This window comes from Cololabis saira, chromosome 19, assembly GCF_033807715.1.
Source record: "Cololabis saira isolate AMF1-May2022 chromosome 19, fColSai1.1, whole genome shotgun sequence".
NCBI classification, from domain to species: Eukaryota; Metazoa; Chordata; class Actinopteri; order Beloniformes; family Belonidae; genus Cololabis; species Cololabis saira.
Genome location: NC_084605.1, coordinates 21,680,148 through 21,706,325, shown reverse-complemented (window position 1 = coordinate 21,706,325; position 26,178 = coordinate 21,680,148). Strand labels below are relative to the sequence as shown.

General features: G+C 40.0%; 1 protein-coding gene across 3 annotated transcripts in view; it reads left to right on the top strand.

Moving 5' to 3' along the window:
• The window catches only part of LOC133419306 (urotensin-2 receptor), a 123,216-nt gene that overhangs the window by 71,045 nt on the left and 25,993 nt on the right, over positions 1 to 26,178 (top strand). The window lies entirely within an intron of this gene.

Sequence of the window (26,178 nt, the reverse complement as noted above, 5' to 3'; positions counted from 1 at the left end):
ACCATGAAATATCAAATTTTTCGCCAGGCCTGGCTTACGTGCAAAATTTGGTGACTTTTGGAGCACGTTTAGGGGGGCAAAAAGGCCCTCCTTTCGTCAGAAGAAAGAATAAAAAAAAAAAAAAAAAATTCCTACAGATACAATAGGGCCTTCGCACTGTAAGTTCTCGGGTCCTAATAAAGCAATGGAATTGATTTTCTCGCCGAAGCTCGCTTGCATGGGGCACGCTTTGTGTACGCAGTCGCTGCTCTTCTGCCCGGAGCGAGGCTTTGTGCCCTCCCCTGCTACACGTCATTCAGGCAGCCAATCAGCGCAGTGCCTCATTATCATAGCCTCCCCTCCCCTCAGAATCCCTCATAGAGAAGGAGGTTAGAAGCGGTAAAAATAAAGACATGGTCCACAGGCTGAATTTCTCATTTATGTAGAAAAAACAAGCTTTTGATTGTTTTTAAGACATTCAAGGCCTGTTTAAAATATACATTAAATGCCATAATAGGTCCCCTTTAAAGGAGCATGAGGCTCCTTTTAAGAAATGAGACTCATTAGCGCCACCCTTGGCCACGACGGCCGTCGGGGGTACTACAGCCAACAGCGAAGCCGGCACGGGAGAACGGGGAGAACGAGAACGCGCATGCAGCGTCATTTGACGTCACATCCGCAAGACAGTGCGGGAAATTCGGCCCCACAATTGCAGCACATTTTGTAGCACACAGCCTGTTCAAGGCAACGGAGAGATACACTAGAGGGCTCATTCTTTTTGGTTTGGAACGCTTCATCTGACATTATTACTAGAAAACTTAAAACGTGTACGAATTTTTTTCATAAATCCTGCCTCAATCCTGCCTCATGTTACCTTCACTGCTCATCAGAATTAGTTAGAAAATTCTTCCTGTTCTGTTCATGACTCAGCACTGAGAAAACTGCATGCACTTATGAGAAGATGATCGTATGATGGTGTCTTTTAAGATGTAGTTTTTCTTGTATAAAGGGACTGTTGTATTGGGTGTGAAGGGAACACTTCACACCCAAAACATTTCTAGTACTGGCATGGCAGCGCCTGTGTCCAACTGGACTCACAGCAGTCTGACCAGCTCTGATCCAGCTGGACCCTCCTATGTGATTTTTTGCTTGTGTTGTTCTCTCAGATGTAAGTCGCTTTGGATAAAAGCGTCTGCTAAATGACAGTAGTAGTAATTGCTGATTTGCTGCAATTCCATAATCCATTCTAACAAAAATGTTTTTGATTCATGTTTTGGTTCCTCATGAACATTAATATATCTTAAAATCTAATAATTGCCCTAGGGTTATTTTTAACTCCTATTAGGGCTGGGCGATATATCGAGATTTTAATATATATCGATATATTTTCAAACGCGATATGGTACGAGACAATATCGTTTATATCGATTTCTAAAAAAAAAATAAAAAAAAAAAAATTTTTTTTTTTTTTTTTTTTTTTAGATTTTTTTTTTTTTTTTTTAATGATTTTGATATAGCTTATTTTGTGACAAATTGACTTGAATGTTTTATTTGAGATTTGCACAAATGTTTGGTTATTTGCACAACTGTCAACCTCAGTGGAAAAGTCTGCCTGTTACTGTCTACATTGTATTAATTGCAGTGTATTTTAATTTAATTGTTATGCAGGAAAGGGATATTTGTTTTATTTTATTCAAGAAGCATTTTTATTCTATATATGCAGGCAGTTTATTTTTATTTCATTTGTTTTATACATTTTGATATTGTGCAGATCTCTGTTAATAAAGGAACCTGTGTGACATTTGGCACGAGGCTTTGTATTAAGACTGTTTTTTTAAGGGTTTGCCTCAGAAAAAATGAAGCTAACAGAGATGCTATGCTATAATGCTTTGGGGGAAACCCCAATTAAGGCACAGAAAAAATATCGAGATATATATCGAGTATCGCCATTTAGCTAGAAAATATCGAGATATGACTTTTGGTCCATATCGCCCAGCCCTAACTCCTATCTTCCTTTGACATTGCATTTACAAGTCAATGGAATTCTACAGCACCACAAACTAAATGTTTTTGGTTTATTTTTGATGATGGAGGCAAAGCATGCACTCTCTCTCTTACATTTGTTTGAAACCTCCCATAGCTATCCAATTAGTTTTAAATGCAGTGAGTGTGAAAGCCATAGGATGAGAGTCACATCGCTTTCATGATCATCAAACCATTCAGTGACCCTTTGTAGTCGGTGGACAGGGATATTGGCATCCTGGCTGAGGCCAATCCCATCAAGATGTTCTTCAAAAGGAGGAAGGTGAACAACGTTGTATTGATTTGCAGTAGCACTTTTACCCCAATGGGATACAATCCTCTGCAGCAAATTGGCAGATCAAGCCTTCAGGTTGGAGCGTCAGTGTACACCACACATGTACCTGACTGATTATAGTTATTTTGGTGATGAATGGCTCATCTAACCATTTTTTCCACTGCTGACATCTCAACTGTTGCATGTTTATCTTTGTACTGTGAAATTCATGCATTGCAGCCCTTCTGCTTTGGCAGTTTCAGTTATCATAAAAATAGTTTCCCCACAAATTGCACGAAACCTCCTGAATTCATCTAGCATGCGCTACCAGCCTACAGTCTCTGATTGCATTAGGTGACGTCTTTTTCCACTAATCAGTGTACCTTTTTAAAACGTGTACCAGCAGAGATCTTGATGCCTCAAGCTCCTGTCAATCAACAACAAACTCTCTTTCAAAGTCACTGACATGTTTACCTCCTGCCATCTTTGGACCAAAACTACGCCTCCTGAGGAGTTTCATGAACACAAACAGCATGACTGAATGTTCGTTTCTCAAAGCATCTACATTAGTTGTATTTCTCTACTTGTTTATTAAGATCTTTCTCTCGTGTCGGTAACAATTTATCAGGGAAGTTTCACATGGATTTGGAAATGAGAGTTTCCTTGTGTGTGTGTTTGTGTGTGTGTGTGTCTGTCTATCTGAATCACCAATGACGCTGTTCTCATTTGTTGCATCCTCATTCAGCTGTTCCTCATTTCCAAATAGGCTTCACAGCTCTGTTGCAGTAAAAGGGTTGTTTTTTAATGTTTTTGGTTGATCTTTATGACTAACATGTGGTTTCAGGCATTTTCACACGTCTGCAATCCACAAGCTTTACTCACGATGTGTCTCTCTGGGCCAAAAGTCTTTGGTAGCAACAGCAGTGCTCATGGAGGCTCACCTGCTCTGAACTGCCAAAACATTGAATACTGGAGCATGCATAAAGAGACTATAACAAAAGTGATATATCTTACCATAACAAATAGGTGTATACTTTGTGTTAAGTCATTTCAGTCAGATAACTCATGCAGTAAGTTTGAAACACTTTAATTGTAACACATATTTGGCCTTGGCGTTTAGGCTCCATTCAAGCATAGTTTATCAGGCTTACACATAAATACAGCTAACTTTAAGTGTAAATTGGCTGCATTTAGTGTCTGTTGCATTTTTTTTTTTTTTTTTTTTTTTTTTTTTTTTTTTTTTACTTCTGTTGACCACTGAAAGTGCATTTACACCACTTTCACCCAACACTATACAGAAGTTACTATTCCGACTCAGAACATATTTGTATGCTGTGCCCATCTGAGGCCTAAATGGGCTGAAATGGACACAATGGCCCCCTTTTAATTACCACCTTGGGTTTGATTATGTGGTTGGCCCAAGTGGGACCCAGATAAAACATCCATTTTGGGCCCATCCCCATTCGTTGGTCTATGCCAGTGGTTTTCAGTCCTGGTCCTCAAGAGCCACTCTGCGTGTTTTAGATGTTTTCCTGCTTCAACTCACCCTGATACAAATGACTGTATCATTAACAGAGCTATGTAGATCATGATTACAAGCTAATGATGACCACTAATGAAAATAATGTGTGTTAAAGCGGGGAAACCTTTAAAACATGCAGGACAGTGGCTCTTAAGGACCAGGAATGAAGACCACTGGTCTATGCAGTGCAGATTTATCTATTATATATACACACCCACGAACATACAGTATTAGGGTTAAATGGAAGGTTCAGTCCTCTAAGTCTCACAAAGCACAGAAAAGCCATACAGGGCCAGCCATTGTGATCCACAGCCATTCTGCAGAGGTTTCCACTAGAAGCGTTGTGGCTCGTTTCAGACATGATCTTCCGCTCAGCTTTGCTGAAGGTACTATTTCGGCCAAACCACTTAAATTTACACACAATACATTGAGCTGACAGGACATCAGACATGAGAATAGCCTAGAACATCCAGTTGATTTTTGAAATCGAAACAGCACATCCAGACTTTAACATGTAAATCAACGTTACTTAATTGTGGTTAAACAATACAGAGACCATCACAAGAAAAGTAAATCACGTACAAGGAGAGCTTAATTTTAAAAATTGAAATATTTAATATTTGGTTTCATATTTAATCTGAAACCACCCATCTACGTATGAGAACAGTAGTAGTTAAAAAGTAAATTAAAGCTTCACACAGGAACTTTTGCTGTTGTTAGCTCAGCAGGTCTGACTAGAGGCTTGGAGGTTAAGCTGCCTTTATGACATTATCTAAGATTTCCTCTCATTTGCCTCTTAATCGGTCACTCATTTTCTCTTCCATCATGACTTTCTTGAGTTTCTTATTTGCCTTGAAGTGTACTTGGCGCTGTGAGCTAGCTTCATCACTGGTTATGTGCGATATAGTGCCCTGAAGTTAAACACGGTTGTCACAAGAGACCAACAAGACAGGAGTCCAAAATTACCTTGGCTGAGTTTTGCTGATATGGAAGACTGCAAAAGCCAGATGAAGCCAAATACTCCTTCACCTTAACCAAAAATTTAACATGGAAACATTTTTTTTTAGATGTAGAAGTGTATTTTAAATTTTTGAGTAAAGCTCACTGGTATTATTTGATCGTCAATGATCCATGTTGTTATCTGAGACAGTGGGATCTTTTCTTGGTCATTCGTCTGTTAGCCTGTATGTTTGAAACCCAGACAAGACATTGTCATTTGTAGAGGCCTGCCCTTGCAGGAAGCCCTTTGTGTTTTTCAATTCCATCCTCATGTCATTAAATTCTAATTTATCCATTTGTTTTGCAAGCAGTGCAGAAGTGCAGTTAGCCTGTCACCTGTTTCTGAAGTTTCTGATTTTCGCCCACGTTACAAAGACGTACACGTTAGATTAATGAGGGACTGTAAACTGGCTGCTGGTGTGAGCGTGCAGAGTGGTCTGTCTGCTCGAGTTATCCCTGTGATGGACTGCACCCCCTCTCTGCAGGGTAATGCGATATTAGCTAATGTTGTTTTGCATCTTTTACCTCCCACACTCTGCCTGTCCTTTCCCCCCTCTGTTATTGACCTCCATCCCATCATGTTAATATCTAAAATGTTGGACTGAGCTGCCAATCCCCCGGCGCGTTTACTCTTCAGAGGTAGAATGCAAACAAACCATGCCCTTGTTGTATCACCTCAAGTCAGCAAATAAAGGGATCAAGCGATCCATCAAATTGAAATGTCCAAACACAACCGAGGATCAAATACGAGCACAGTTTAATCTGGCATTTGGAAACGTCCCTTAAGGATCAATACTGAGCTTTTATTTAAGAGCACTTCATCTGATGTGTGTAGAGTCGAAGCTTACCAGTGTTTTTCCACTCTTTTTTGCCATATCATTTGCTGTGCTAGTGGGCCCAAGCTAATTGCAGTCACAGGTTGAAGGACAGATGATATCTACAACCTCAAATCCTTGAGGCACGCATGTGATGGAGGTGGGCAGAAGCACAGGGACCTTGGGACATGTTGACTCAATAGCATCACGCTGTATTTGTTGACGAAGCAAACTGGTGCTCCATATTAGCGAGGATACGGGCTGCCACAGAACTGACATATTTCATGTTCCTGAGCCCCCCTGAGCATAGAACCTGGTCAGAAATTCTTCTTTGGCTGGACAACAATTTATGGAGATGATCAGTTCAAAGATAAGTTTTGGTTGAAATTAAAGCAGATACCAGAAAGAAACTTGGTCAGCCATATGCAATTCAATTTGTGAAAATTATCTCTCTAAAATGGGTGTGCCTCTCCAATTCAGCCACTTTCATTAGTACAGAATATACCAAACCATCGGCACCGCTATCAGGGCGGGCTTTATCTTATGACTTATACAGGAGTGTCCAATTGTCACCTTTCAAAACAGCCAAGACCGCTGCACAATTGCTGTTAACACCATTGTGCAACAAGTTTTTGCAGGGTGTTACATTCCGGTTGCTAGTCTCACAACCCAGGAAGCAAAACAGTTGCAGTTCTTTAACTGACCACTGGGGCCAGGTTTCAATGAAGAGTCAATCCTCATTAACCCTGTTAAAATGCACAACTATTAGGCAGAAATAAAACTTTATAGCAGAAGAGTTCTACAGTCTGGTTCTTAAACCAGTTTTGTTGTCCATAGCTAGATTTCAGATCCGTATGACGTGTGTCAGTGGTGAATTTTTACATACTTCATCAAGAAAAATGATATAAAGCCACACAATATACATATTTAAGGTTTGTGATTGATGGTTGGCAGTTAATGGGTAATTGTTGTCCTTTTAGCCACTTAGTATTTACCACTGTTGTGACTTCTCATTGCTGAATAAAGATATAAAAGGGCAGTCATTCTTACTCTTAAATATAAAGACTTTTTGTAACAATGCACCTTTCAATAACCATGTCTACCTCATACTACTGCACTTTTCACTTTTTTTAAAATAATAAGAGCTGTCATTTGCCTATTTACTGTACAGTGAGCGAAAATAACAGAGTCAAATTCCATGTCTTTTTTGACCTGACTTGGCCAAATAAACATGATTCTGATTCTGATTTTTGTTCTAAATTGTGCTAACAGAGTGCAGATTTTGCGTTGTTCTGGGTGGGTTTAAGGCTAAAGCTTAGCAGAGCAACCTGGAACGGTTTTCTCCACCACTGGCTGAAGGCTGGTAGCAACCAGAAGGCGCCAGCTGGGCTGGCTTTAGTGCATTGGCTTCTGTCTCTTCTGGCATCTGGGTTTTCCCAATTGAGTATCGTTTTGCCTTGTATCATTTTAAAACCCCACTCTGTTGATTGACTGAACCAACTGTAGCCAATGTAGCTGATCATGCTCTGCTGCACTGGACTCCCCGGTGCTCAGTTGTCCAGGCTGCTCAGTTTGGTAAACCCACAGGCAACCATGACCAGTTTGCTGCTTGTGGACCGAGGACATTCACAAACCACTGAGCAACCACAGGTTCCAGCATAGTTCCACTACTCCTCATTTCAACTCACTTTTTTCAGATAATAGTCCAAAGCCAAAAATATTTGTACTTGCAAAAAATATTTGTACTTGTAGAAATATTTTGTGGGTGTGCAAAAAATATTTGTACTTGCAAAACATATTTGTACTCCTAGATACAAAGCTACAAACTTTTTACAAAGCTACAAACTTTTTTTACAAAGCTACAAACTTTTTTTACAAAAGCTACAAACTTTTTTTTTTAAACTACACACTTTTTTTACAACTACGAGTTATGGCAGTGTTTTGACGTGCCAAAACTAAGAGCCAATAAGCGATCTTTGGCAAGGGTTTCAAAGCGTTTCTGGAGAGCCAATCAGCACATTGCATCGCCTACTGACGTCGCCGCCATATTGGATGTGGCAAGACTGGGCTGCAAACTAATACAAGTGGACTTATTTTCATAAAGCACTTAAGTACAAATATGTTTTGCAAGTGCAAATATTTTTTTCACACGCACAAAATATTTCTACAAGTACAAATATTTTTTGCAAGTACAAATATTTTTTGCACACGCACAAAATATTTTTACAAGTACAAATATTTTTTGCAAGTACAAATATGTTTTGCACACGCACAAAATATTTCTACAAGTACAAAGTTTATTTACAGATACAAAATACTTATGGCATTAATTTGAGCCCATAAAACTAGACTATTACGTGATCACAACAAACTTTAAACGTCTCCAAGTGAACAGAACAGTACGGCTGGAAACCCAGACTTAAGCTGTCTCGGGTTTCTGAAAAGGAACTGATTTGTGACTTCTGTTCTTATGGAGATATCCATGCTGATTCTGTCTGGTCTTTTTCACCAAAGACCTGCTGTACAACACTGACCTGAACACTTCGGATGTGTTGGAGGTTTTTAAATCAGTGAGGACCATATGTAATACTGGGACACGGTCATGTCATTTCTACAGCTTGATTTCAGTGAGTAAGAAGAATTATGAATTGAAGATGAGAAAAGGTGCAGATGTCCCATCAATATTGCACCAGGTTTTAGGGCGATACTGACACATAATTAAGCATTTTGAGTGAAGTAGTCAAATAGTAGATGGCTGGTCATCAATAGAGAAGCTGTACCCAGCGTCTTGCCTGGTGACCTGACTTGTGTGATTGCCTAATTTAAAAGTACAGTCTTGGTATTAGCCACATAAAGTTGTGTAAAGCAACAACATATTGGAAAAAAGGAATAGAAAAAGAACTGGAGAAATACCAAATATTCCAGTGATTCAATAGCAGCAATAAGTTCGTCATTTGCAGTATGAATCTATCAGAGTCTCACATTGTTAAAGGAATTCTGGCTCATTCTTCTTTATAAAGCTGATTTAGTTTGAAATTGTTGAGCTTTTCTCATCCACAGCTGTCTTAGATTTTGGTTGATGTCTAGACTTAAACTAGGCCGTTTAAGACATGCTGATGTAGATTTACTAGTCTGCTTTTGACGGTTGTTCGGTTGCATGACACAACCTTTAGCTGCAAGACAGATGGCCTCCCATTTGCTTCTAGAATATTCTGGTACAAAGAGGACTTGAAGAACAAATCAGTATCAGAGTATCCCAGTGTTGTGTTTGCAGAACAACCCCAACTCATCAGCCTCTCACAGTGCCGTGCTTGACAGCAGGTTTGACATGTTCCTGCTGAAATGCTGTGTTTGGTTTTCACCAAATATGGTACTAGGGATTAAGACTAACTAACTGTACTGTAGTCTCATCGAAGGACATTGTTCCAGATGTAGCCCCGGGGTTGTTTTTTTTAATTCTCTCTTTGTACTTCCCGAGTTTAACCTGGTGGTGAATTTGCTGTTACATCCACTCCTTGAGAGATTGTCAATTGTCTTGAATGCTTTAATGTGTTTTAGCAATCCGCATATACTGATGATCTATTCATGGGCCAATACGCATCACCTGGCTGCAACTTTTCCTCCTAAATCCTACGCAAGCAAAAAGAGAGGACTTAGTATTGCACTTGTGATTATTTTTTTCTTTTTGTTTAATTTTTGTGGAAATGAATAAAGTCAAATATTATTGTTCATACAAGGTTGTATTTGACCAATAAAGACACTTTATATGACCAGATGAGTTATATTATGTCCTTTTAGTCTTTATAGGCAATCCAGCCTTGTTATACTACAATCTCTTAAAAAAAGGCTCCTCTAAAGATCATGCTCAAAAGTGTGATGAAAAAAACAAAGAAATATTGGTTTATTTTTTGATAAGAAAATAACAGCACAGTAAAAAAAAAAAGGTAATCTGAAACTGGTATTAACGTAACACTTAGACACACTGACAATTATTTAAAAAATGTTTTTTAACACATATATTACATATTCCGCGATTGTACAATACATCCTTTCTAGCAGCAGTGATAGCAATTTGGTCGTAAAAGAAAAGTTGACTTGGTAGTCAACCGAGGGCGGGCCGCTGAACTGTCTCGCCGGTGTGTCCGGTCCTGAGGGCGGGCCCCTGATCTGTCTCGCCGGTGTGCCCGGTCCCGACGGCGGGCCCCTGATCTGTCTCGCCGGTGTGCCCGGTCCCCCAACTCTGACTGTGTGTTGGCCTGGATGATGTGGTACTGTTGGCGTCATTGAGCAGGGATTCTTCGCTTTCACTGGAGTGGTTTGCAGCCAGGTGTAAAGTGGCAAGAATTAGAGCCAGCACCTCAAAATCTGAGACCCTAACATTCAATCATCAAAGGGTGGAACATCCTCTCAGTCAAGAGTGAGGTTTTCTTTCAAGTGTAGACGTGAAGGTATCATGGGATGTTGTTCATTAGCAAGGGAAATATGTAATGGGAGATTTTGATATGGACTCTGCGGCGGTGTGTCCTCATGACCGATCTCATGTAGTGAAAAGAGAGTTGAGCCAAAAGCCAAGGCTCTCAATAGCTGAAACCTCCACAGGGTTTTTCAACTCTACCTTAGATATAAGACAAGTTATGTCACCAGGAGGGACTTGGAGGACAGCCACCGCTTCTCCACATCCGGATGAGCTAGTTGAGGCATCTGCTCAAGATACCTTCTAGATGTCTCCCTCGGGAGGTGTTTCAGACATGCCCGACTGGGAGAAGGCCTGGTAAAGCCTTGGTGTCCTCCCCAACCTGAATCAAATGCAAAAGATGGATGGCCTCTCCTGACCTAAAGCTTTATCCTAGTGATTCATTACTTAAACTACTTTCACATATCATTCAGGCACTTTCATTAAGTGCTAAAACTTCACAAAGTTAAATTAAAAACAGCTTTGAAGAAAACGAATGGAAGGGGATTTATACTAGTGGAGGGAGAAGTTGATACAAATCAGGACTGATTGCAAGACCCTTGCAATTGTACAGAGAAGCAAAAGCAGAAGTGGATATGAAAAATTTATTTATTTAAAAAAGTGGTTCCTGTTGCCTAAAAAAATTGAAAAAGCACTGCTTGGGAGGTGAATGACAGGGATGGTCTTGAGAGGTAAGTTTCCAGAGTCTGTTACATCAGTCAAAAACAGATGCAACTGGTAATCCCACTGACCGCAAGGACTTTTTCCAGTTGAGCCATGGTTAGCAATCCTCAGGAACGTGTTGGCAGTGACGAGCAGAGTGGCTTACGAGCAGTGGAGAACTTGAAACGGACTGTGGAATATGTCACAGAAACCACATCAGATCCTGATCAGATGTATCCAAAATCCCAAAATCCAGACAGCAATATCCACAACAGCGTCTAAGCAGATAAGCAGCGGGAGATGGTTAACTTTTTCATGGATTGGAAACAGCAGCACCGACAAGTGAAAGGAAGAGAGATGGAGGTGTAAAGATTTCCTTTGGGCATGGCGAGCATTCATAGGACTAAGGAGCAGCTGAGATTAGACATTTTGGAGATCATATAAGAAAGGCTATTTGGCAGAATAGAAACTGTGAAAATGAATATATTGCCAAGGCTCCTATATTTGGTTCAGTCTTTACCCATTTGGGTACCCATGTCTACTTTCACTCTATTGGACAAACTCATCATTTCGCAAAATAAAAGACCCAGAGTAAGATTAAAAGTGTTCATCAAAAGACAAGGGGGGTCTGTCACTACCTAATTTCAAACCCTATTATTGGGAAAGCCAACTTACTGCCATAACTCAGTGGATATACAACAACCAAGACATCAGGTGGATTCAGATAGAGCAGAACTCAGTGCAGGGGATTGACCTGAGAGACTTACCCTTTTTGAGTAAAAATTTGTAGAACTAGCTCAAGATAGACAACATATGGATTAGGCATACTCTGCGGGTATGGGATGCTGTCAGGAAGAGACTAGGAGGGGCAGTTTCTCGGTCACGAGCTATGCCATTGACAGGGAACATAGACGTTTTACCAGCAGTGTGGGATAGTGGATTCAAACGCTGGGGCTGTAATGGCCTGAAAACAATTAACCAACTATTTGAAGGCAAAGAATTCAAACCCTTTTCTCAGTTGCAGACTCAGTTTGCACTACCACCAAAAGATTTTTTTCGATATTTACAACTTAGACATTACATCCAGTCTCACACAGAGTGGGACAAGATTAGAAGAGACCCCACAAATATTGAAAATTATTTTATTGAGAAATGCCTACCAACTAAGAATCATGTCTCACATATCTATGGTAATATATCATGTGATATGTCTGATAATACATTTGATGTAAAGGAGAAATGGGAGCTTGAAATGAATGTGATAATAGAGGACGGGGTCTGGGAGGACATGTGTTTGAATTGCCATTCAGGTATTAACAGTAATGTATGGAAAGAATTCGACTGGAAAACAAAAGTCAGATTTTTTAGGACCCCACTAGTAGTCTCGACATGTTATAAACATTCAGTGTCTCCACTTTGTTGGAGGAACTGTGGGTTGATTGGTGATCATTCACATGTCTTTTGGGACTGTCCAGTACTGGAAAGATTTTGGCGAGATGTGAAGGAGGAGATTGAAAAGATACTGAACACTGTAATTCCTATGGATCCTATGCTATTTGTACTGGGAGTATTCCCAGACAATGTAACAAGCAGGAACAAGAGATATATATTACGTATACTTTTGATGATTGGAAGAACTGTAACTGTAAATTGGAAGAAGACACTCTCACCAACAAGAACTCAGTGGAAGATGAGACAGAAACAAATCTATGTTATGGAGCACATGACAGCTTAGCTGCAAATGAGAATGGACTTGTTCCTGCAAAGATGGACACCAGTGAAGGAATATTTAAACATGTAACCATTTAAGTGCTAACTTGAAAAATGAGTCAAGGATTATTCAAAAATGTCTTGAAAACTATTGTAATTGTCATTTTTTTAATAAAGTTAAAAAAAAAGAAAATGTAAAAAAAAAAAGAAAAAAAAAAGAAAGGCTATATTTGAAGATTGAGATGGTTCGGACACACAAAGAGAAGGGATAGCGAATCCATTGGATGAAGGATGTTGGAGATGAAGACCAAAGAGGAGCTTTTGTAGATCTTTAGGAAAAATGTAGTAAGTTATATTTGTATAACAGTATTTGAATAAAACTGACCAGGCTACTCTTACTAGACTGCAGTGCTCCATCCAATGAATATTATAAAGACAAAAAGGTTATGAAAAATTAAATTTGTATGGACAATTCAACAGTGCTCGTGAATTTGTGTTCTGCTAAAGTGCAAAAATTCATACACACATACTTGATCTTGTTTGCCTTGGTACCCTACTAAGCCACAGCAGTCAGATGCCTGATGATTCATTTCACAGCTGTCATTCTCACATAATTCTTTGATTCATTGCACCAAAAGCCTTTAATGCAGGAATTATTTTGCTACTTTATGGTTCTTGTTTATCATTAACGTATTGAGATATTGTAAAGATATCTAACTAGGGATTTTGCATTTTGCTTGGCAACACACTGACAACTTGGTATTACATGATAATAACTGGAGTCATCATCATCTCCAAAGCAGTTAGTTCTGTGCTTATTTCATCTTAAAAAGTAAATTCCTTTTTCACATTTGATTGGCTTTGCCTTCCACAATGTTCACCCTTTTCAACAAGCTTCTCTCTGCCCTCCCTTAAATCTTTGTACTTGCCAATTTTCTCCCTCTCAAAATCCTTGTCATTGTTAAACCTGAAGACAAATGAAGAAGGTAAACCTTTAACCAAACCTGCCTTTGCCAATAAGGTTGGGTAGTTCAACTTTAAAAAGGTGTGTCTAAATATTGGACCTGAAATGGTGCTGAGGATAGCTTTTCCTTAACATAAAAAAAGAGTTGCCACCTTGTTATGAGCTGCATTCATTACAAGCATATAGCTCACTCTGCAGCAGCATTCAGTGTTCACATCAACTCTTTCAAATGGGCTTTTATTTGCTGTGATCATTTCTGTCTGGCAAACCCTTTTATACAATGTCCACTTGCAATAGAGAGGTTAGGGTTAGGGTTGCTAGAGGAGCCTTCCCTTTCATTTTCTCTTTAATAGTGTAACATATTTCTGAAGATATAATTGGCTGGTTGAAAAGAAGCAACATTCTTGACTGAAAAACCTTTTTTTGGCAAGGAAGTTCAAATGTCTGAGAGGCTCCATAAAACTGAAAAATACCCTGTCTGAACAGACACGTGGCAAACACCAATATATTTTACAACTGTACTGTTTATATTGAGGTTGTACATATATTTTACAACCTCAGTGTTTGCTGTTTACACGTGTTTAAATAGTCATCTCTGTAGTCCATCAACTAATTATGTATCAGTCATATGTACATAGAACTTTTAGTTCTATGTACATATGATGACTGCTAATATATCTTGTCTTTTTTACCTTTGACAATATGTCAGTGCACCTTCTCTCTCTGTTCTTCATTCTCTCTTTCCTATCTCCCTTTTCCTGCTTTACCCGGCTAGCTTTCGGCAGAAAAGTTCCCCCTTATGATCCAGGTCCTGCTCAAGGTCTCTTTCCTCTTAAAAGGGGAGTTTTTCTTGCCACTCTTTGGCTTATGGTTTTTTTCCCACTAGGGGAGTTTTACCTGCCATTGTTTATATAATAAGTGCTCGGGGGTCATGTTCTGGATCTCTGGAAAGCACCTACCAGGCACCATACAATTTGTATTATCCATATTGGCAAACACAGGTAGGGCCACAAAGATTGTGCTGGGCAGTGGCACTGGTTGTTCTATTGGCCCTGGTTAACTAGACAGGTTAAAGTGGTATTTGAACGGTTTCTGCTTGCTTGAGTAGAAAGTGTCAGCATCCTTCAAATGTGGTTGAATTAAAAAATTGGATTTTAATTAGGCATCTAAATCAAAATGGATGAAATAAAAGCAAATCACTTAGAGCTGTAGGATTACCTGTCAATAACTGGACTACAGAGGTTTTGATAATGACCTCATTTCTTTTGTTTTTAAAAATGAGACTTATCAGGCCCAAGGCACCTGTAACAAAAGCTTCACAACATAACTCACTAGACCTCTCCGCTGAGAAATGAACAATTAAGCCTTATTTCTAGTATCACTCAAAGAAAATGTTTGGCTTTTTAGATGCTGAAAATACAGTTACTAATTACCCGCTTTCTGGTACGAAAAGATAGGGAAAATTAGAGTGATTTTTTTTAAGCGCATTTCTGAGAAGATCTGGAGAATGTATCATATTTTTTTCTTTGGGCTCATCACTTTACCCACCACACATCAACCTGGCACCTCCAGAAGTTCTCGGACGACTCCGCCATCTTCGGTCTCATTAACAACGGAGACGAGACGGAGTACCGAGAACTGAACCACAGATTTGTGGACTGGTGCCAGCGAACCGCCTCCAGATAATTGCGGGGAAAACGAAGGAGCTGGTAACGGACTTCCGTCGGCGCAAAATCCCCCCCTCGCCGGTGAACATCCAGGGAACGGACATAAAGATTATGGACTCTTACAAGTACCTGGGTGTTCTCCTGAACAATAAACTGGACTGGACTGTAAATACTCAGGCACTTTACGAGAAAGCCGACTCCACCTGCTGCGCAGATTGAGGTCCTTTGGAGTGAGGGACGGCCTCCTGAGGACCTTTTATGACTCTGTGGTGGCGTCGGCCATCTTCTATGGTGTGGTCTGCTGGGGCAGCAGCATCACTGCAGCAGAGAGGAAGAGACTGGACAAGGTGGTGAAGAAAGCCGGCTCTGTCCTGGGCTGCAGTCTCGACCCGATGGAGGTGGTGGGGGAGAGGAGGATGGTGGCTAAACTGTCCTCCATCATGGACAATGTCTCCCACCACCTTCATGAGACTGTCAGAGCCCTGGAGAGCTCCATCAGTGACCGGCTTCGTCACCCGCGATGCACCACTGAGAGGCATCGCAGGTCCTTCCTCCCCGCTGCCATCAGACTCTACGACCAGGCCTGCTCACAGTAGCCAACGGACAATAACTTGTGCAATAACATTACAAGATGTGCAATATCATATGTGCAATCATATGTGCCTGTCCACCTCACACACACTACCTGTTTTTTTGCACTGTTTCTTTTCTTTCAATCTACTGTATATACTGCTCATATTTTGTAATTATATATATTTTTTATTTTTTACTTTTTAGTGTCTTTTACCCCTCCCCTGCATGTGTGTGCTAAGTGTACTGCTGCCAACAAAATACGTTTCCCCACTGAGGGAGAAAATAAAGGATTATCTTATCTTATCTTTAAGTGAGGCTTCTCACATTTCACATACAGGAGTATCTTCTATCCACTATACAGCAAAATACAGCATTAAAGGATACAATGCCACTAAGTAGAAAAGCAGAAGATAAATATATGGTCGAAGGGGGGTCTGGGGAGCCTGTGCCAGCTACTTTCTGGTTAAAAGAGGGGGTACGTGCTAACCAGGTCATCAGCCCATTGCAAGGCATAAGCTGTTGCCAATACTGAAAAACTGTGACACCAACTGAACAAAAGCAAAAGGAAAGCATTTTCAAAGTCCATAAACTTAAGCACATGTGATATTACAAGCATCAGAAAAAAAATGTTTTGTTTTCATCTGATAACTTTGATAGGGTCATCATAATTTACTTAGGAATGTTTGTTTCAAACTTTAAAACACTGATGTTATCATTGAGGATATCTGATTTTTAACCTATGAGGTAGCAGCCCACCATCTTGAACTATTGTACAGAGAACAGTTAAGGTCAACGTTTGCCAAGGTAAACACGAGTCCACGTGGGTTTAGAGCTGAAAGAGGTGAACACCATAATGAACACCATACATGGTGGGTACATAGGGAATACAAGGTTAAGGGGGGGTTCCGATAACTTTGGAGGACACTGAGTAAAGACCTGCCAGGATAACTCAGGACTTTGCCATTGTTCTTCTCTCATGTGGTAGCTGAACGAATCATGAAAACACACTCAAAGAGACACTTTTTCCCCATTTTGATACCTTGGGCTCCAGAAAGGCAGCAGTGATAAATAGACCCCTGTAGCTAGTTGGGGGAAAAAAAATTATGCCACTGTGGATCATTGCCCTTTGCATTGAACCTTCAACTTCATAAGCACGATATCAAAGTAAGAAGTTAGACCAAAACAAAAACAAAAAATTAAAAAGCAAGGAGTGTGCAGGTCAAGTAAGGGATATATTTGAGTTGCATAAAACCAGGGTGGAAGGAAGCTTAAAACCTGTGACTGGAGAACTGTATGTCCAAACAATGTTAAGGGAGAAAATATACAGCAAACACAGGATTCGAAGCAGAGGATTCATAATACTGAATCCCTAATGTCTGGCATCCATCAAAGTCTGTGATTAAATGTCTCTTACTGATGGTTCTCACAGACTAATTGTGCTTTGAGACTCTTGACACTGAGAAGGCCACGGCTGCAATTATACCTAGAGGGCTTCCCAGGGACATGCACTCATGGACACATAAATTAGAAATCTCATATGAACTCATGCTAATCATAAATCCCACAAGCCCACTGGAATACAAGAAAAAAAAACAAGAAAAAAAAAACTGAACAGGGAGTAGCAATTTAGATTAATGTCCTGGGGGATAGGAAACAATTTATAACAAAAGGACACTTTTTTTGAATAAAAAATAAAAAGAAGCTCTGCTCTGTTTTTTTGTTTTGTTTGTTCTTTTTTGTCATCTGCTTATATGACACTCATTGAATCAAAGTATAGAACTGGAAAACTATAACAAGTATGTGTTCCGTTTGGACTTAATTAGTTTTCTACATTACAAATGTGATCGGATGTTCATCTACATCACAATAATTTAAAAACACATCGACAATGTCCTTGAAAATACACAATTATAATTTTTTCGTGTCTGTATTGAACACACATTGACCATTAACAATGCAAGTGGAATTAAAGCGATTAACGGGCCCTTGCACCCTTGTGCATGGTAAGGCGTGCTGCAATGGAAGCGCTTGTATGACTTGCATGTAGATGTCTTCAGGCCTGGACATTTAGCGGATGACACCACCCACGACTCTCTCTATAAAACCATTCAAAAGATATGGCAGAAAGTAGGAACTATCAGATATCGACCAATCAGATGAAGGGGCGGGGCTAATTTGCAGCAATTATGTTCAAGGACTCAAAACCGAGTCCGATGACACCACCCAAGAGTCTTTATGTCAAACCATTCAAAAGTTATTGCAGGGAATCGGAACTATCACATATCGACCAATCAGAAGAAGGGGCGGGGCTAATCTGCACCAATTAAGGTGAAGGAGTCAAAACCGAGTCCGATGACACCACCCACGACTCTGTATGTCATACCATTTAAAAGTTATGGCAGAAAATAGGAACAATCACATATCGACCAATCAGAAGAAGGGGTGGGGCTAATTCAAGCCAATTATGTTCAAGGACTCAAAACCGAGTCAGATGACACCACCCACGACTCTTTATGTCAAACCATTCAAAAGTTATGGCAGAAAATAGGAACAATCACATATCGACCAATCAGAAGAAGGGTGGGGCTAATTCAAGCCAATTATGTTCAAGGACTCAAAACCGAGTCCGATGAAACCACCCACGACTCTTTATGTCAAACCATTCAAAAGTTATGGCAGAAAATAGGAACAATCACATATCGACCAATCAGAAGAAGGGACGGGGCTAATTCATGCCAGTGAAGGTCAAGTACTCCATACCGAGTCAGATGACACCACCCACGACTCTTTATGTCAAACCATTCAAAATTTATGGCCGAAAGTAGGAACTATCAATTATGGACCAATCAGATGAAGGGGGGGCGGCTTTTTAGCGTCTAGCGTCGCCACTGTAACGCTTTGAACGAGAAAAGTAATGCGCGTCGTCCCAGGATGGAGATGCACATTTTGATGTATAACACACCTGGGTGCACGTTACGGTTCGGGCCGTATTAACTGCCGAAGGAATGGCATAAATTGCGCCAAAATTACGCGATTAATTCAAAATGTTCAAAATGGCCGACTTCCTGTTCGGTTTCGGCCATGGCACCAAGAGACTTTTCTTTAAGTTGCGACATGATACAGGTGTGTACTGATTTTCGTGCATGTACGTCAAACCGTATTGTGGGGCTTGAGGCACAAAGTTTTTTCTGTCTGGACCAATCAAATGAAGGGTGGGCGCGCTTTTTGGCATCTAGCGACGCCACCGTAATACTTTTGACTGAGAAAAGTAATGCGCGTTGTCGCAGGATGGAGCCGCACATTTTCATGTACAACACACCTGGGTGCACGTTACGGTTCGGGCCGTTTTAACTGCCGAAGGAATGACATAATTTGCGCCAAAATTACACAATTAATTCAAAATGGCCGACTTCCTGTTCGGTTTCGGGCCTTGGCGCCAAGAGACTTTTCTTTAAGTTGCAACATGATACAGGTGGCTACCGATTTTCGTGCATGTACGTCAAACCGTATTGTGGGGCTTGAGGCACAAAGTTTTCTAGGGGGCGCTGTTGAGCCATTAGGCCACGCCCATTAATACAAACCCTTAAATATAAAAAATGTTGCCAGGCCTGGCTTGCGTGCAAAATTTGGTGACTTTTGGGTAGGGGTGTAACGATACACTAATCTCACGATACGGTACGATACACGATATTGAGGTCACGATAACGATACGATACGATACGATATTACATACCTGCCAACACTCCCGATTTAAGCGGGAGTCTCCCGATTTTCAACCATTTCTCCCGCCCTGCTCCCGATTTGTAATTTCTCCCGCTTATCTCCCGATTTTAAAGTGAAATTAGTCAATGGTGTTTCTTTCACGTGTCGGGGTTCCTGCATGGATGTATTATATTGACGGGTTCCTGACAAACCTGGCAACCCAACCCAAAAGCACTGCCTACGTCCAAGCTCCGCCCCATGGAGCTGCCAATCATATTATAGATCCATGCTGCCAATACGTCAACGTCGCCGCCATATTGGATGTGGCAAGACTGCGCTGTAAACTAATACAAGTAAATGGACTTATTTTCATAAAGCGCCTTTCTACAAAGAAATTTATGTTTTACGTCTCATTTATTGATTCACACACGCACTAATATACTTGGGAAACAGTTAGGCACCAAAAATAATATGTTTAATTTTCTCAGATGGCAAAAATAAGAACTTTATCGATCCCACAGTAATTCATGTTATATCAGCTATAGAGAACAAGGTAGTGCCTAAAAACAATATATATCCCCCTCACAAAAACAAGAAAAATAGAGAAACATCTTCTCTCATCAGCAAAGCATTACATACACATATTTTAAAATGTTCAAGTTACAAAATAACATATTTGAACCATTTTTCAGATTTTTTCAGTTATTTTATTGTTTGGAAAATGGTTAAAATATGTTATTTTGTTATTTGAAAATTTGAAATTTTGTTTTGTTTGAGAAAATGCTTTGAAAAAAAACTGAGGGAAGAGTTGGAGGAGTATCAAGTCATAGCAAGCAAGGATCTCCCACAGGAAGAGAGAGTTGAAGGTTCTGGGGCCTTCTAGGGAAAGAGGAGAGCTTTACAAATCTGGCATCACTGATGAAGGCAATGCTCTGCATCCTTCACAGCAATGCAAGCTCAGAGAGGTCATTCAGCATGGTGAAAAAGATCCTCACAGAAAACACAATGAGTATGCATAATTCTACTCTTTGCGCACTTCTTTCTTGCAAGATTAACCATACCAGCCCTGGCCACAAGTATGTTCCTCCAAGAAAGTGATTGAAGCCGCAAAGTCTGACACCTACAATTACAACAGGTCCTTGGGTGACAAAGGGAACCTGGAAAATTCTACAAATATTGTATTTTATTGTTATTAATACTAAACTTATTTGGCTCCAAGAAGGCTGTAGAATCATTTTGGGAGGTACATTTTAGCACATTTCATTGTAGCTATGGATTTAAAGCTCATTAAAAGTCGCCTTGTTTATATCAGGGCGGGGATGTTGTGAGTGGAGCATTCCAACCACTACCCCAGAAAATCTCCCTCTTTTTCACAGCCCAATGTTGGCAGGTATGATATTATAGCATTATTTTTTTAACCTTGCATAAGGAACATATAACTGGAAAAAATTGTCTTTTATTTGAAAGACACAAAATACAAAACAATGCTGTACGTTTGCCCTAGTTTTAACTAAAATTAAATAAATAAATAAAAGTAAATAAATACATTTTTGCATCATAAAAAAGATTGATTCATGCTCACCTTATAAGTGTAAGAGGAGATTTATTTTTGTTAAGAAGTTTATTTTGGTAATTCAAGGTTCATTATTTGATAAATATATTCTTTATATTCTGATGTAAATCAGGGACTATAATGACACTAGTCAGTTTATCTGTAGTGATTAATATGTTTTAGATTGGGCGAGTGATACAGCACTAGGTGCTGTGTTGATGCTCTAAAATCCTACGCTGTTGAGCGGACATTAAAGTACACTGGAGCTCAGCAGAAGTTGCCTGCGTGTTTATCCTACTCAAGACCCGAAAAAGGATTAATTTAATAAGGTAAGGCTTAACTCTACACCAGCCTTACATAAGTAAAAGTTCAGAGCTCAAAACGGGACCGCAAGACGGGACTAGTTTCTTCTGAGTGGAGTAAGATTTTGGTTCCCGGGTCGAGGTGCGGTCGCGGCCGCTGTCGCGGTCGGATGCGCGTTTTTAGTCAACACAATGGATTAATATTAATAACCCAATATCGCGATACACTTTGTCACCTCCACGACACGTATTGTGACGTTTTTGTATCGCGAAATTTCGTGGCACGATATATTGTTACACCCCTACTTTTGGGGCACATTTAGGGGGGCAAAAAGGCCCTCCTTTCGTCAGAAGAACCAGAAGAATAAAAATTCCTACAGATACAATAGGGCCTTCGCACTGTAAGTGCTCGGGCCTTAAAAAGTAGGAAAACCGTTGACTTCATCAGGAAGCTCAACTTCGTCTGGCTGGAATGTAGGACATTTCTCCCAGGCAACAGTGGCCTTTAGTAGATCTGCTACTAGACCTGCAAAACATTCAGGAGGAATTTCTGACCATTCCACTTTTCACAGCTCCCTCAGCTCAGACAATGTTGGCTGTCAGGTATGATTGGATCTACTCAGGTCACTGTACTTTATCAATATTAATCTATTGGTTCTAACTGGTACAGTCCAAAAAAGATTTTCTGACACCATTCTGTAGTGGATTGATGCTAATGCTTAGGGGGTCATCGTCCTCCTGCATCACCAAACTCCAGCTTGGGGAAACCAACCCTGCTATGATCATGTTGTATATATATGGAACTTAATTATTCCCTTGATATTCTCTTTGCAAGTGGTCCAGGCAGCCAAGCAAGGTCAAATCATGATGCACCTTCTACCGTACTTCAAAGTTGGGACTATACCGCCCTGTTTGTGCCACACAAAGTGGGGAACTTTCTTCCCAAACAATTTAATTTTTGATTTATTACCTCAGACTATTTCCCCAGTTAGGTTGTGGAAGCAGTTCTTTGGTCAAGTGAGGGATGTATCAATGTGTTTTTACCTGATACTGGCCTGTACATCTTAGCTTATTGGCTTAATTAAAAGCCAACCAAGCCTGACATGTTATTGAGCTGATTCCAAGACTTGTAGAAATCTGAGTTTGACAGTCTGCTCCTGAGTACTCAGGGCTGTACACATTCACAATCACTCTAAGTGGGTACAAATGTTCTTCAGAGAGTCTATTTGGTATGTACGTCTCACCAAACCTCAGTTGGGAAATTATCCATAATCAGCACTGATATGTATCTGACAGTCTAAGAATAATAGTAATATTTAATTTCCCAGGGGGATAGTTTCAAAAGCACTTCCAGTAAAGAGATATCTGGAAAGCACCCAAAGATACTTGAACCACTTCAACTGGCTCCTTTATTGAGACAGGTCTACCAGTCTCATGCATGCTGTTCTACCCTGACTCATTACAAGACCTCAAGATATTTAAAGTCCTCTACCTGGGGCAGCAATCCATTATCAAGATAGAAGAGAACTAGGAATGGGTTGCCAGGAATGGGAAAAATCCACTCTTTTCCAGTTGAGGTCCACAACATGAGTCTTGGAGGTCCCAGTTCCCAAGCCGAGTCAAATCAGTTTTATTTATCTAGCACATTTTTAAAAACAACCAGTGTTGACCAAAGTGCTTTATAGGCTTTACTCGGATACTGCTTTCTTCTCACTCAGCACCAAACCACCTCGGCTTGCACTGGAGGATTTTACCAAATTATGTTTTTAAGACCTCTTCATTTTCAAACACCAAAGATGTAGATCTGCCCTTTCACTGTATCTAACAATTCTGTCCACAAAAGTAATGATAAAGACCAGACCTTTACCAAGAAATAAGCTAAGATATTCAGACAGAGACATGTCTCACAATAATGGGTTATTTAGATATTGAGGACATATATGGCAATATGAGGATGTTTAGTTATTAGTTCTGTCTGTACACCTGGTGTGTGGACATTTTGGATATGGTATGGTCTTTTTAAAAAGGGCATTGCGATACCGTGACACAGTAGTTATTTGAGCTGCTTAAAGAGACAATGCTTATATGCAAATGTATAAAATCCTTTTTTTTTACATAAGCATATTTGCATCACATTTCCTAATTGGCATCAAAGACAAAGTTCTATAAAAGGGAGTATTAAAAAAAAAAGAAAATAAATGAATAGTTTTTTATAGGGGACTTTGATGCGAGCTTATTAGCAGAATGAACTTTTGGAACCTCAATGCATGATTTCAAATTGGTGTTCATTGCATCATTGCTGTAGCAGAGATAAAATGTTATTCTTTAGATCTCAAAATTGACTAAACTGCTCTTAAGGGAAAAGATTGAATGGTATATTCAGTATTCTGAAGTGTTGCTTTACCTAATATGCTGTCCACTTGTAGAGCTGCTTTCATGAGTTTTCAATGTAATTTTGATTAAAAACACATACTGATGCAAGCCCATTGGATTATCCTTGACTTGTTTATCTACTGTCTTTTGATCAAAAGCAAGGATGGTTGTTTGCTCTAGGAAGTCTTAAGGCAATTTCAACTTACACAGTATCTCCAAGCTTCTGGTTTGTTTGCGCCAAGAAGCACTTCATTTCTGATCAAGCAGCTTTATTCCTTTCTGATAACCTTTGGTTCAGTGGGCTTGACGTGTCAATATGAAAGTCTATTTTTGAAGTGAGTCAGGGCCAAAAGTAAAATGTATAATGCTGTTTTTTGTGTTTGTTTGTGTGTTGTTTTTTCTCTTTGAAATAGAGAAGGGCAGAGAAAGGTGCCAGCAGCCTAAAGAGAAACAGCAGTTAAATACATCATGTGGAAGCTCTGCAATAACTTTTCCAATTAGAATTGGGATGTTAAAAATCTGTGCCCTTATAATGACCTTTTCTGCTTTCTTGTGGTGTATGAAGCACCAGGAAGCAGAGGGTTTGGGAACATTACAGTTCCTGGAAACTAATCAGAAAGGACCTTTCAAGTACATTTCACTTGCTGAGTCAGCTGGGTTCTTAATAGTTAAAAGTGCTTTGGAATTTAAAAGCCTTTATGGGACCAGATAACAGCAGCACTGCACTTTCTAGCAAGCTGGATTGCTATGAATCGGACTTCACGCAAATGCCACCAAAACTGCACCCTGAAATCTGTTGACACTCAGCATGCGAGCATTTCAATCATGCATCTTTTTTGTAAGCCAGGGCGCGGTGGTATCTCATAAACATCCCTCCCGTCTTCATCTGGTCAGGGTAAACAGATCACCCATCTGAATTAAGTTGTGAATCCAAGCAATTAGGCTTGATAGGAGCATATGTGGAGGAGGTGGACCAGGCCTGCTGAGAGGCGAGCAAACAGCATGAGAAAGGAAGAGGTGGAGGGAGAGGAAGGATGATTTTAGGCAAAGCTGATGGTTGACAGATGCCAGGGGCATATTACCATCAGATCACATGGGGAGAAAGCTAGGTGGATAATGTAGTTTATTTAAAGTAAACTTCAATGGTTTTGAGGTTCACTTTCTGTGATTTTGACAATTAAAAATAGCAGCAAAGATGTATTGACTTTGCAAAGGGCATAGTGTCCTACTGAACTGACAACATCCAAACTCCCTCTGTGTGTGTTTTAACCCGAGCTTCTTTGTTTTATAACCGAAATACTGCCAATGATTATTAAACCCATTTTAGGAACACTTGAAGTATTTCAGTACAAAAATATGCTAGAGGTGGTTTTGCAAACATATTTTTAGACTCCCTTTATTAGGGCCCGAGCACTTACAGTGCGAAGGCCCAATTGTATCTGTAGGAATTTTTTTTCTTTTTCTTTATTATTAGGGCCCGAGCACTGACAGTGCGAAGGCCCTATTGTATCTGTAGGAATTGTTATTTTCCTTCTGACGAAATGAGGGCCTTTTTGCCCCCCTACTTTTCCAATACTTGAAATTATTCTTATCGCTTCTGCCCAAAAACAACATGGGCAGTCCAGGGTGCTTTGAAACAGTCCTGTCACCACGTACAATTGCAGTGGGAAGCAATAATTGTGTAGTAGCAGTTTCACTGTTGATGCTTCCAACATGTACATATGTAATGGGGGGGGGGTCACCTCTACTGTAAGAAGGGACTCCATAAATTGGAGCCTTCATTGACATAACGACAAGAGTAGAGGTTAATTTTAGAAGTTGAAAAGCACATTTTATTTGACACCCCTCATTCTTTATAAGGATAGCAGCTGACTGGAGAAGACATGGCAGGAAATACATCTTTACACAAGCAGATTACTGAATTTTCATGTGATCTTCAACCTTTTGCATAAAATTGTTAATTACAAGTGTAGTTGATGAGGAAACCCTCCAAAGCTTCTGAAATGCTTAGGGCGAGCTCTGATTCAACCAGACTGGGGACTGAAGCCACTGCATGTGTCATTTCTGCTCAGCCGGTTGAGCTATAAGACATCCCAAGTTATATGTAATGAATTAATTTAAAGGGGACCTATTATGAAAAACACGTTTTTTCTTGCTTTAACATATATAAAGTGGTCTCCCCTCAGCCTGCCAACTCAGAAGGAGGAAAGCAACTAAATTCTGCAGTGTCTGTACAGCCGCCCGGATGAGCCATCCAGTGTAGACACTGGGAAGCTGCAGACATGGCTCAGAGGCTGAATTTCTAATTTATTTAGCAAAAACAATCAAAAGCTTGTTTTTAAGACATTCAAGGCCTGTTTAAAATAGGTATGAGATGCCATAATAGGTCCCCTTTAAAGTGTAAAAATGTTAATAATTGGAATGAACAGATCTTGTTGTGACAGCAGGGACAATTTGATTATGTTAATTCTGTAGCCCTGCAAGGAAAATAAATGGTTGAAATGTATTGATTTTTTTTGCTACATCTGAAATATAAGTGTGACTTGCTGGATGGGAAAATGATTTAACATATGGGAGCAGGAAATTCTCCTGCAGAGATGAGCTGTAT